An 11,390-nucleotide genomic window follows, 5' to 3' on the forward strand; every position below is an offset into this window, starting at 1 on the left:
CCCACGCCCATACACACTCAGCCCCCCCATCAATACACACTCCCCCTCCTCTCACCAATGCACACACTCCCCCCTCACCAATGCACACTCCCCCTCCCTCACCAATACACACTCCCCCTCCCTCACCAATACACACTCCCCCTCCCTCACCAATACACACTCCCCCTCCCTCACCAATACACACTCCCCCTCCATCATGAATACACACACGCCCCCCCTCCCTCACCAATACACACCCCCCCCTCACAAATACAAACTAACACACCCCCCGCAACCAACACACATTGACGCTCCCCCCCTCACCAATACACACTTCCCCCACCCTAACCAATACACACCCCAACCACACCAATACACACTCCCCCTCCCACACCAATAAACACTCCTCCCCACATCAATACACACTCACCCCCCCACGCCAATACACACTCACCCCCCACACCAATACACACTCACCCCCCACACCAATACACACATCCCCCCCACACCAATACACACTCCCCCCCTCACCAATACACACTCCCCCGCTCACCAATACACACTCCCCCCCTCACCATACACACTCCCCCCTCAACAATACACACTCACTCCCCCACATCAATACACACTCCACCCCTCACCAATACACACTCTCCCCCACACCAATACACACTCCCCCCCTCACCAATACACACTCCCCGCAACACCAATACACACTCCCCCCCCCACACCAATACACACTCTCTCCCCCCCACACCAATACACACTCTCTCCCCCCCACACCAATACACACTGCCCCCCGCACACGAATACAATCTCCCCCCCACACCAATACACACTCACACCACCACACCAATACACACTCTCCCCCACACCAATACACACTCCCCCCTCACCAATACACTCTCCCCCCCACACCAATACACACTCACCCCCCTTACCAATACACACTCCCCCCCACACCAATACACACTCCCCCCCCACACCAATACACACTCTCCCCTGCCACACCAATACACACTACCCCCCCAACCAATACACACTCCCACCCCACACCAATGCCCACTCCCCCCCCACACCAATACACACTCTCTCCCCCCCACACCAATACATACTCCCCCCCCACACCAATACACACTCCCCCCCGCCTCACCAACGCAAACACTCCCTCCCTCCATCACCAATGCACTCCCCCTCCCTCACCAATACACACTCCTCCCCTCACCAATACACACTCCCCCTCCCTCACCAATACACACCCCTCTCCCTCACCAATGCACACACTCCCCCCTTCCTCACCAATACACACTCCCCCCCTCACCAATACACACTCACCCCCCCCCCACACCAATACACTCCACCCCCCCACCTCACCAAAACACACTCCACCCCTCCTAATGCACACTCCCCCCCTCCTAATGCACACTCCCCCCATCGCAGATACACACTACCCCCTCGCCGATACACACTCTCCACCCCTCACCAATACACACCCACCCACCTCACCAATACACACTCCCCCCCCTCACCAATACACACCCTACCTCACCAATACACACTCCCACCCCTCTCACCAAAACACACTCCCCCCCTCTCACCAATACACACTCCCCCCCACCTCACCAATACACACTCCCCCCCCACTCCAATGCACACTCCCCCCCCACACCAATACAGACTCACCCCCCACGCCAATACACACTCACCCCCCCACGCCAATACACACTCACCCCCTCACCAATATGCACTCCCCCCCACACCAATACACACTCCCCCCGACACCAATACACACTCCCCCCCTCACCAATACACACTTCCCCCCCTCACCAATACACACTCCCCCCCCCCAACTAATACACACTCCCCCCCCACACCAATACACACTAACCCCCCTCACCAATACACACTTCCCCCACACCAATACACACTCCCCCCCCCAACTAATACACACTCCCCCCCCACACCAATACACACTCACCCCCCTCACCAATACACACTCCCCCCCCCAACTAATACACACTCCCCCCCCACACCAATACACACTCTCTCCCCCCACACCAATACTCACTCCACCCCACACGAATAAACACTCCCCCCGCCTCACCAATGCAAACACTCCCCCCCTCCATCACCAATACACACTCCCCCTCCCTCACCAATACACACTCCCCCCCTCACCAATACACACTCCCCCCCCTCACCAATACACACTCCCCCTCCCTCACCAATACGCACTCCCTCTCCCCTCACCAATGCACACACTCCCCCCTCCCTCACCAATACACACTCCCCCTCCATCACGAATACACACACGCCCCCCTCCCTCACCACTACACACACTCCCCCCCTCACCAATACAAACTGACACTCCCCCGCTCCCACCAACACACATTGACACTTCCCCAACACCAATACACACTCCCCCCCCCACCGATACACACGCCCCCCCCACACAGATACACCCCCCCACCTCGCCGATACACATCCCCCCACCTCACCGATACACACTCTCCCCCCTCACCAATACACACTCACCCCCCCACACCAACACACACCCCCACCCTCACCAATACACCCTACCCCCCTCACCGATACACACTCCCACCCCACCGATACACACCCCCCTTCACCGATACTCACCCCCCCACCTAACCGATACACACTCTCCCCCCTCACCAATACACACTCCCCAGCCCTCACCAATTTCCCCCTCACCGATACACACTCCCCCCTCACCAATACACACCTCCCCACCTCACCAAAACACACTCCCCCCCACCAATACACACTCCCCCCCTCCTAATGCACACACCCCCCCCCATCAATGCACACTCCCCGCCATCGCAGATACACACTACCCCCTCGCCGATACACACTCTCCACCCCTCACCAATACACACCCCCCACCTCACCAATACACACTCACCCCCCCACACCAATACACACTCCCCCCCCCACACCAATACACACTCCCCCCCCACACGAATACAAACTGCCCCCCCACACCAATACACACTCCACCCCACACCAATACACATTCACCCCCCCTCACCAATACACACTCCCCCCCTCACCAATACACACTCACCCCCCCACACCAATACACACTCCCCCCCCACACCAATACACACTACCCCCTACACCAATACACACTCTCTCCCCCCCACACCAATACACAATCCCCCCCTCACCAATACACACTCACCCCCCCACCTCACCGATACACACTCCCCCCCTCACCGATACACACCCCCCCACCTCACCGATACACACTCCCCCCTCACCTATACACACCCCCCCACCTCACCAAAACATACTCCCCCCCACCAATACACACACCCCCCCCTCCTAATGCACACACCCCCCCCATCAATGCACTCTCCCTCCCATCGCAGATACACATTACCCACTCGCCGATACACGCTCTCCACCCCTCACCAATACACACTCCCCGCCAACACCAATACACACTCACCCCCCCACACCAATACACACTCACCCCCCCACACCAATACACACATCACCACCCCATGCCCATACACACTCAGCCCCCCCATCAATACACACTCCCCCTCCTCTCACCAATGCACACACTCCCCCCCCTCACCAATACACACTCCCCCTCCCTCACCAATACACACTCCCCCTCCATCACGAATACACACACGCCCCCCCCCTCACCAATACACACACACCCCCCCGTCACAAATACAAACTGACACACCCCCCGCAACCAACACACATTGACGCTCCCCCCCTCACCAATACACACTTCCCCCACCCTAACCAATACACACCCCAACCACACCAATACACACTCCCCCTCCCACACCAATACACACTCCACCCCACACCAATACACACTCACCCCCCCACGCCAATACACACTCACCCCCCACACCAATACACACTCCCCCCCCACCACACAAATACAATCTCCCCCCCCACACCAATACACACTCCCCCCCACACCAATACACACTCACCCGCCCACACCAATACACACTCCCCCCCCACACCAATACACACTCCCCCCTCACCAATACACACTCCCCCGCTCACCAATACACACTCCCCCCCTCACCAATACACACTCCCTCCCTCAACAATACACACTCACCCCCCAACCCAATACACACTCCCCCCTCACCAATACACACTCCCCCCCACACCAATACACACTCACCCCCTCACCAATACACACTCCCCCCCACACCAATACACACTCACCCCCCCCACCAATATGCACTCCCCCCCCCACACAAATACACACTCCCCCCCGACACCAATACACACTCACCCCCCTCACCAATACACACTCCCCCCCAACACCAATACACACTCCCCCCCCACACCAATACACACTCTTTCCCCCCCACAACAATACACACTCTCTCCCCCCCGCAACCAATACACACTTCCCCCCCCACACCAATACACACTCTCTCACCTCCACACCAATACACACTCGCTCCCCCCCACACCAATACACACTGCCCCCGCACACGAATACAAGCTCCCCCCCACACCAATACACACTCACCCCCCCACGCCAATACACACTCCCCCCCACACCAATACACTCTCCACCCCACACCAATACACACTCACCCCCCTCACCAATACACACTCCCCCCCACACCAATACACACTCCCCCCCACACCAATACACACTCACCCCCCCACACCAATACACACTACCCCCCCAACCAATACACACTCCCACCCCACACCAATGCACACTCCCCCCCACACCAATACACACTCTCTCCCCCCCACACCAATACACACTCCCCCCCCCCACACCAATACACACTCCCCCCCCACATCAAGACACACTCTCTCCCCCCCACACCAATACACACTCCCCCCCACACCAATACACACTCACCCGCCCACACCAATACACACTCCCCCCCCACACCAATACACACTCCCCCCCTCACCAATACACACTCCCCCGCTCACCAATACACACTCCCCCCCCTCACCAATACACATTCCCTCCCTCAACAATACACACTCACCCCCCAACCCAATACACACTCCCCCCCTCACCAATACACACTCCCCCCCACACCAATACACACTCACCCCCTCACCAATACACACTCCCCCCCACACCAATACACACTCACCCCCCCCACCAATATGCACTCCCCCCCCCCACACAAATACACACTCCCCCCCGACACCAATACACACTCACCCCCCTCACCAATACACACTCCCCCCCAACACCAATACACACTCCCCCCCCACACCAATACACACTCTTTCCCCCCCACAACAATACACACTCTCTCCCCCCCGCAACCTATACACACTTCCCCCCCCACACCAATACACACTCTCTCACCTCCACACCAATACACACTCGCTCCCCCCCACACCAATACACACTCACCCCCCCACGCCAATACACACTCCCCCCCACACCAATACACTCTCCACCCCACACCAATACACACTCACCCCCCTCACCAATACACACTCCCCCCCACACCAATACACACTCCCCCCCACACCAATACACATTCACCCCCCCACACCAATACACACTACCCCCCCAACCAATACACACTCCCACCCCCCCACACCAATACACACTCTCTCCCCCCCACACCAATACACACTCCCCCCCCCCCACACCAATACACACTCCCCCCCCACATCAAGACACACTCTCTCCCCCCCACACCAATACACACTCCCCCCCGCCTCACCAATGCAAACACTCCCTCCCTCCATCACCAATGCACTCCCCCTCCCTCACCAATACACACTCCTCCCCTCACCAATACACACTCCCCCTCCCTCACCAATACACACTCCCTCTCCCTCACCAATGCACACACTCCCCCCTCCCTCACCAATACACACTCCCCCCCGTCACCAATACACACTCACCCCCCCACACCAATACACCCCCCCCACCTCACCAAAACGCACTCCACCCCTCCTAATGCACACTCCCTCCCTCCTAATGCACACTCCCCCCATCGCAGATACACACTACCCCCTCGCCGATACACACTCTCCACCCCTCACCAATACACACCCTCCCACCTCACCAATACACACCCTCCCTCACCAATACACACTCCCCCCCCTCACCAATACACACTCCCCCCCCTCACCAATACACACTCCCCCCCCCTCACCAATACACACTCCCCCCATCACCAATACACAATCCTCCCCATCACCAATACACACTCCCCCCCCCACTCCAATGCACACTCCCCCCCACACCAATACACACTCACCCCCCCACGCCAATACACACTCACCCCCCCACGTCAATACACACTCACCCCCCCACACCAATACACACTCCCCCCACACCAATACACACTCACCCCCCCCACGCCAATACACACTCACCCCCCTCACCAATATGCACTCTCCCCCACACCAATACACACTCACGCCCCTCACCAATACACACTACCCCCCTACACCAATACACACTCTCTCCCCCCCACACCAATACACAATCACCCCCTCACCAATACACACTCACCCCCCCACTTCACCGATACACCCTCCCCCTTTCACCGATACACACACCCCACCTCACCGATACACACTCCCCCCCTCACCTATACACACCCCCCCACCTCACCAAAACATACTCCCCCCCACCAATACACACTCCCCCCCTCCTAATGCACACTCCCCCCCCCATCAATGCACTCTCCCCCCCATCGCAGATACACACTACCCCCTCGCCGATACACGCTCTCCACCCCTCACCAATACACACTCCCCGCCAACACCAATACACACTCACCCCCCCACACCAATACACACTCACCCCCCCACACCAATACACACATCACCCTCCCACGCCCATACACACTCAGCCCCCCCATCAATACACACTCCCCCTCCTCTCACCAATGCACACACTCCCCCCTCACCAATGCACACTCCCCCTCCCTCACCAATACACACTCCCCCTCCCTCACCAATACACACTCCCCCTCCCTCACCAATACACACTCCCCCTCCCTCACCAATACACACTCCCCCTCCATCATGAATACACACACGCCCCCCCTCCCTCACCAATACACACCCCCCCCTCACAAATACAAACTAACACACCCCCCGCAACCAACACACATTGACGCTCCCCCCCTCACCAATACACACTTCCCCCACCCTAACCAATACACACCCCAACCACACCAATACACACTCCCCCTCCCACACCAATACACACTCCTCCCCACATCAATACACACTCACCCCCCCACGCCAATACACACTCACCCCCCACACCAATACACACTCACCCCCCACACCAATACACACATCCCCCCCACACCAATACACACTCCCCCCCTCACCAATACACACTCCCCCGCTCACCAATACACACTCCCCCCCTCACCAATACACACTCCCCCCCTCAACAATACACACTCACTCCCCCACATCAATACACACTCCACCCCTCACCAATACACACTCTCCCCCACACCAATACACACTCCCCCCCTCACCAATACACACTCCCCGCAACACCAATACACACTCCCCCCCCCACACCAATACACACTCTCTCCCCCCCACACCAATACACACTTACTCCCCCCGCAACCAATACACACTTCCCCCCCCCACACCAATACACACTCTCTCACCCCCACACCAATACACACTCTCTCCCCCCCACACCAATACACACTCTCTCCCCCCCACACCAATACACACTGCCCCCCGCACACGAATACAATCTCCCCCCCACACCAATACACACTCACACCACCACACCAATACACACTCTCCCCCACACCAATACACACTCCCCCCTCACCAATACACTCTCCCCCCCACACCAATACACACTCACCCCCCTTACCAATACACACTCCCCCCCACACCAATACACACTCCCCCCCCACACCAATACACACTCTCCCCTGCCACACCAATACACACTACCCCCCCAACCAATACACACTCCCACCCCACACCAATGCCCACTCCCCCCCACACCAATACACACTCTCTCCCCCCCACACCAATACATACTCCCCCCCCACACCAATACACACTCCCCCCCGCCTCACCAACGCAAACACTCCCTCCCTCCATCACCAATGCACTCCCCCTCCCTCACCAATACACACTCCTCCCCTCACCAATACACACTCCCCCTCCCTCACCAATACACACCCCTCTCCCTCACCAATGCACACACTCCCCCCTTCCTCACCAATACACACTCCCCCCCTCACCAATACACACTCACCCCCCCCCCACACCAATACACTCCACCCCCCCACCTCACCAAAACACACTCCACCCCTCCTAATGCACACTCCCCCCCTCCTAATGCACACTCCCCCCATCGCAGATACACACTACCCCCTCGCCGATACACACTCTCCACCCCTCACCAATACACACCCACCCACCTCACCAATACACACTCCCCCCCCTCACCAATACACACCCTACCTCACCAATACACACTCCCACCCCTCTCACCAAAACACACTCCCCCCCTCTCACCAATACACACTCCCCCCCACCTCACCAATACACACTCCCCCCCCCACTCCAATGCACACTCCCCCCCCACACCAATACAGACTCACCCCCCACGCCAATACACACTCACCCCCCCACGCCAATACACACTCACCCCCTCACCAATATGCACTCCCCCCCACACCAATACACACTCCCCCCGACACCAATACACACTCCCCCCCTCACCAATACACACTTCCCCCCCTCACCAATACACACTCCCCCCCCCCAACTAATACACACTCCCCCCCCACACCAATACACACTAACCCCCCTCACCAATACACACTTCCCCCACACCAATACACACTCCCCCCCCCAACTAATACACACTCCCCCCCCACACCAATACACACTCACCCCCCTCACCAATACACACTCCCCCCCCCAACTAATACACACTCCCCCCCCACACCAATACACACTCTCTCCCCCCACACCAATACTCACTCCACCCCACACGAATAAACACTCCCCCCGCCTCACCAATGCAAACACTCCCCCCCTCCATCACCAATACACACTCCCCCTCCCTCACCAATACACACTCCCCCCCTCACCAATACACACTCCCCCCCCTCACCAATACACACTCCCCCTCCCTCACCAATACGCACTCCCTCTCCCTCACCAATGCACACACTCCCCCCTCCCTCACCAATACACACTCCCCCTCCATCACGAATACACACACGCCCCCCTCCCTCACCACTACACACACTCCCCCCCTCACCAATACAAACTGACACTCCCCCGCTCCCACCAACACACATTGACACTTCCCCAACACCAATACACACTCCCCCCCCCACCGATACACACGCCCCCCCCACACAGATACACCCCCCCACCTCGCCGATACACATCCCCCCACCTCACCGATACACACTCTCCCCCCTCACCAATACACACTCACCCCCCCACACCAACACACACCCCCACCCTCACCAATACACCCTACCCCCCTCACCGATACACACTCCCACCCCACCGATACACACCCCCCTTCACCGATACTCACCCCCCCACCTAACCGATACACACTCTCCCCCCTCACCAATACACACTCCCCAGCCCTCACCAATTTCCCCCTCACCGATACACACTCCCCCCTCACCAATACACACCTCCCCACCTCACCAAAACACACTCCCCCCCACCAATACACACTCCCCCCCTCCTAATGCACACACCCCCCCCCATCAATGCACACTCCCCGCCATCGCAGATACACACTACCCCCTCGCCGATACACACTCTCCACCCCTCACCAATACACACCCCCCACCTCACCAATACACACTCCCCCCCCTCACCAATACACGCTCCCCCCTCCCTCACCAATACACACTCCCCCTCCATCACGAATACACACACGCCCCCCTCCCTCACCAATACACACACTCCCCCCATCACCAACACACATTGACACTCCCCCCCTCACCAATACACACTCCCCCCCCCTCACCAATACACACTCTCTCCCCACCACACCAATACACACTCACCCCCCCATGCCATACACACCCCCCCCATCACAAAATACACACTCACCCCCACACCAATACACACTCCCCCTCCTTTAACCAATGCACACACTCCCCCCCTCACCAATACACACTCCCCGTCCCTCACCAATACACACTCCCCCTCCCTCACCAATGCACACACTCCGCCCTCCCTCACCAGTACACACTCCCCCCTCCCTCACCAATACACACTCCCCCCTCCCTAACCAATACACACTGCCCCCCCTCACCAATACACACTCTCTCCCCACCACACCAAAACACACTCACCCACCCCACGCCAATCCAGACTCACCCCCCACACTAATACACACTCCCCCCACACGAATACAAACTCCCCCCCCACACCAATACACACTCCCCCCCACACCAATACACACTCACCCCCCCTCACCAATACACACTCCCCCCCACACCAATACACACTCCCCCCCTCACCAATACAGACTCAACCCCACACCAATACACACTCCCCCTTCTCTCACCAAAGCACACACTCCCCCCGACACCAATACACACTCCCCCCTCACCAATACACACTCCCCCCTCACCAATACACACTCCCCCACACACCAATACACACTCACCCCCCCCTCACCAATACACATTCCCCCTCCACGCCAATACACACTCCCCCCCCACACCAATACACACTCCCCCACCACACCAATACACACTCCCCCCCCACACCAATACACACACCCACCTCACACCAATACACACTCCCCCCCCACACCAATACACACTCTCTCTCCCCCACACCAATACACACTCTCCCCCCCACCGATACACACTCCACCCCTTTCACCGATACACACACCCCACTCACCGATACACACTCCCCCCTCACCGATACACACGCCCCCCCCACACAGGTAAACCCCCCCCACCTCACCGATACACATCCCCCCACCTCACCAATACACACTCACCCCCCCACACCAACACACACCCCCACCCTCACCAATACACCCTACCCCCCTCACCGATACACTCTCCCCCTCACCGATACACACACCACCCCTTTCACCGACACACATACCCCCCTCACCGATACACACTCCCACCCCACCGATACACACCCCCCCCCTCCCCGATACACACCCCCCCACCTAATCGATACACACTCTCCCACTCTCACCAATTTCCCCCTCACCGATACACACTCCCCCCACCTCACCAAAACACACTCCCCCCCACCAATACACACTCCCCCCCTCCTAATGCACACCCCCCCCCCATCAATGCACACTCCCCGCCATCGCAGATACACACTACCCCCTCGCCGATACACACTCTCCACCCCTCACCAATACAAACCCCCCACCTCAC

Source organism: Mustelus asterias, chromosome 15 (genome assembly GCF_964213995.1).
Source record: "Mustelus asterias chromosome 15, sMusAst1.hap1.1, whole genome shotgun sequence".
Lineage (NCBI taxonomy): Eukaryota > Metazoa > Chordata > Chondrichthyes > Carcharhiniformes > Triakidae > Mustelus > Mustelus asterias.